Here is a 3,990-nt window from a genome sequence, read left to right on the forward strand (position 1 = left end):
TCAAACCTCTTTTTGTGTGTCATTGGCATTAACTGAACAGTCTTTCATTCTTATGTATTTTATTAGGTATAATGTTGCTTTTGCCGTGTTTAATTAGCTGTGTTCATAGGTTTTTGCAAAGGGCAATACAGCATGTTGTTACTTGTCGAAAAACAAAAAAGGGGGAATTGTGGACACATATTTAGCTAACGGTCGCGAGAGCATTCCAGATGCCTTTAGAAGACCTTGAACAGAATAAACAAGAAGACAAAAAAAGAAAGATGCCAATTAGAAGAACACAGGTGCACATTCCAAGATAAAGGGAACTTGGCACAAAGAACCGCAATTTGGCAGTTTATCTTGACCAATTAGACTGAGACAAGTTTCGCGTGTTTTAGTTAATATAACCAATTGTGTCCTATGTTTATGCACGTGTACAGTGTTAGTATAACCAATTATATCTTATGTTTATGCGCGTGTACAGCGTTGATATAACCAATCATATTTCATTTTATTTTTGTGCGCGTGTACAGTGACTTTGCAGAATATGTGACTATAAGTATGTGTGTGTTTTAGCAATAAAGGGTCGTCTGCTGTCTGCTCTCAAGATTACAGGCGTCCGTCTACTTCAATCTCCTCATACGACGTGACGGAGCGGGTGGCCCTGCAGAGCAGCCCCGGCGCCCTCGAGCATTTCCACATGAAGCTTTTCTGAGCCCAGCGCAACCTCTACCTGGCCGGTTTCGCCCTCCTGCTCTCCTTGTGAGTTTGGGGGGGGGGGGGCAAGTCTGGGGGGGGGGGTCTGGGGGTGCCGCGGAGCCCGGCTTACCCTGCCTCCTGCAGCCTCCTGCGCCGCCCGGTCACCCTCATCTCGCAGCAGGCTGTGCTGGGCGCTTCCAGCGAAACGTTCCGGAAACAGGCGGAAGGCGCCAGCCAAGCCGCCTGAGGTTACACGGAGGATAACGATGCCTTGTGGAAGGTATGGCGGGAGGCGGGGGGGGGGGGCGAAGGAGGCATCCAGGCGCCTCGGGCCCTGATGTTCCCCCCCCCCCCCCACCCGCCAGCAGCTGCAGGAGGCAGGGGGTGACAGGGGCGGTCCGTCGTCCCCCTCCCACAACAAGAACGAGACCCTCAAGGCCAAGGTGGAGAAGCTGAAGGAGGAGCTGGCGGTCAGCAAACGCAGTACGGGCAGAGCTGCGGGGGGGCATTATGGTGTGGGGGGGCGTTACAGTGTGTGGGGGGGGGCGCTGCTGGTTTATTTGGGGGTGACCCTGACACAGACAACCCCCCCCCAACAGCTCTGGAGAAGGCGGAGAACGAGGTGCAGGCCATGCGGTGCCAGGCCGAGGGGCTGACGCGGGTGTACGACCGGCTTCTGGACCAGCACGCGCGCCTGCAGGTAGGGAGGGGGGGGGGGCACCCCTAACCCCCTATGACCCCCCCCCAACCCACTTTCAACCCCCCCCCCAACCCCCTTTCGTACCCCTTAACACCCCCTCTGACTGCCCCCCCCCCCCCCCCCCCGGCATCCCATGATGGCCCCTGGGACAAGAAGGAGGAGTGATGACTCGGCCATGCCCGGCCACACCCACCGGGCCACGCCTTCCCCCCCCCCATCCCAGTTCAGGGAGTGGGGGCAAAACTTGGACAAGGTGTTTCCAGCCCCCCGGCCCTTACCCTGTGTTTGGGGACGCCCTGCTCTGTGGCAGCACTCCGGGGGGGTGGGGGGCGCGGGGGGGCTCTGAACCCCATTTCAGGGGGTCCGAGCCCCCCCTTTTGCCCCTTCCGGGGGGGGTTCCCCAGGTGTGCACAGTGGGGGAACTCCCCTCCCCCCCCCCAAAACACACCAGCCTCTGCTTCAATAAACATGTGGGATCAGGCCACGCTTGTCTCCACCTCCCACCCTCTCGGGGACCCCCCCCCAGCACCCCAATTTCCCCCCCCCCAGGTCCCTTTTTACCCCCCCGTTGTCACCCAGGTATGGATATCCCCGAGGCTCAGCCATTTTTATTGGCACCATGCACAGGAACGGGGAGCTGCGGGGGGGAGGGGTGCAGCTCGTTTGTCCGTCCGTCCAGGCCCCACGGCCATTGCAGCGTGGGGTTAGTCCGTCCCATCCGTGGGTCCCGTAAGGCTGCAGGGACGGCCGTGGGGGCCGTCTCACCGTGGGGCTGGCCGTCTCGCCGTGGGGCCGGCCGTCTCACCGTGGGGCGGGTTCCTCCATGAGCAGGGCACCCCACGCGCTACAAGGCGGCGTGCAGGACCCGGGCCTGGCCCCGCAGCGCTTCGAATTCCCTCTGCACAAAATCCGTCAAAGCTTTCCGCATTTCCACCTGGGGGGGAGGGGGGGGGAACGAGCTGGGCCCCGTCGAGCCGTGGGGCTGGGAAGAAGAGACCCCACAGAGCCGTGGGGCAGAACGGGGTCGTTTTGTGTGTGTCCCCCCCCCCCGCTGTGGGGCAGCTCCCCCAGCGCTCACCGTTGACGTACCCTCCGCCCAGAGTCGCTCCAGGAGGGGCCGGACGCTGAACGGTCACCCCACGACCACCGTAATTCGCTACGGGACAGCGTCAGTAACCCCCCCGCAGCCCCCCCCCCACCCCAAAGCCCACCGCCTGCCCCATAGCCAGCCGCACAGCCCCCCCCCCCCCCAGAGCCACCCTACCCTGCTCTCAGTTAGCGAGGTTTAGGAATACCTCTGTGGTGCCGCTTTTGGGAGTTTCTCCTTGGAAATCGAGGCAAGAGACGCCTTTCCCAAGGTGCAGAAGAAACCGCGTAGACTTGTGCGTACTTTCTAGGTCATGCAAGTAAAGCCAGATGCCAGCCAGAGACCGGGAGCGTGTTTGCATTTCTCCCCGATAAGTCAAATGCCCTATTTTTCATGGGTTTCTCATAGGAATAGGAATCGTGAGCGGGCACAGAAGGGTTTCTGTGCTGGGATACAGGTCATTTTTTTGTCATCGCAGCTTGCACGGTGCCATTTTGAGCGTTGACAGCGCACCAATGTTTAGCTACTGCTGAGCGGTGCTTATGCAGAACCAAGGGCTTCTCCGTTTCTCGCTCTGCTGCCCCAGCGAGCTGGCTGGGAGGGGACACAGCAGAGACCGCTGCCCCGAGCTGACCGACGAGGTACCACAGTCCGTTCCACATAGTGTCACGCTCAGCAAGAAATTCGGGACTGGGGGAGTCTTCCCAAGGCAGCCGTCGCACCGAGATGGCTGGGCGTCTGCCTGCTGGTGAGAGGTGGTCGGTGGTTGCTGTCACGTCCGTTGGTTTCCTTTCTTATTCCCTGCGCTTGTTAAACTGTCTTTATCTCGACTCCCTTAGGTGACAGCCTAAGGAAAATGGAGCCTCCTGGGTCTCAGAGTAATTCCAGAGCTAAAGCGGCGACAGACATCGGCTCTGGATCAGATAATACGTGCCGACGCTCATCGCTGACCCAAGAAGACATGCTCCTCCTGTCCTACCCGAGGGTTTCAAATCCAACACGCTTTCTTCCTAAAGCAGGACGCTGCCTTATTTACTTGTAACGCCGTTCCTACGCTCCTTGAGATGCGGCTAGAGGTGGGTTACGCAGACCATCAAGCCGCCGTTTGGGAGCACCAGAGCCTTTTGGGTACTGTTTGTCACCACCGTTTGCGTGAGAAGGGAACTAAAACACAATAGACGGCGAGAAATTTAACCTGCCGTGGAGATAGCTACGGTGAGCAAGTCCGATTTTGTGCTTTACAAAGCATCATTTTTAAAATTCAACCCTGAGTTTTGCAAGTGTAAACCCTTATTTTTATAATGCAAGCCTCAATGTTAGGGCAAAAAGCATCAATTTAAAAGACCAAAGCCTACTTTGGGGGGTGCAAACAGTCATTTTTAAGGTCCAGACCCACATATATGGAGTACAGAAACTAATTTATTAGCTCCAAGGTCCGTTCTTAAGGTTCAGAGACTCATTTTAAGGGCCCAGAGCATCATTTTTAAGCCCCAAAGTCTGATCTGGAAGGACCAAAGCCTCATTT

At 57.5% G+C, this 3,990-nt stretch overlaps 1 non-coding gene across 1 annotated transcript; it reads right to left on the minus strand.

Moving 5' to 3' along the window:
• Positions 1-3,332: 3,332 nt before the first annotated feature.
• Positions 3,333-3,417, minus strand: LOC128138437 (small nucleolar RNA SNORD45). The gene has a single exon (XR_008234003.1). It is a non-coding gene; the product is annotated as a small nucleolar RNA SNORD45 (small nucleolar RNA).
• Between the last annotated feature and the right edge of the window lie 573 nt (positions 3,418-3,990).

Source organism: Harpia harpyja, unplaced genomic scaffold, assembly GCF_026419915.1.
Source record: "Harpia harpyja isolate bHarHar1 unplaced genomic scaffold, bHarHar1 primary haplotype scaffold_46, whole genome shotgun sequence".
Taxonomy (NCBI): domain Eukaryota; kingdom Metazoa; phylum Chordata; class Aves; order Accipitriformes; family Accipitridae; genus Harpia; species Harpia harpyja.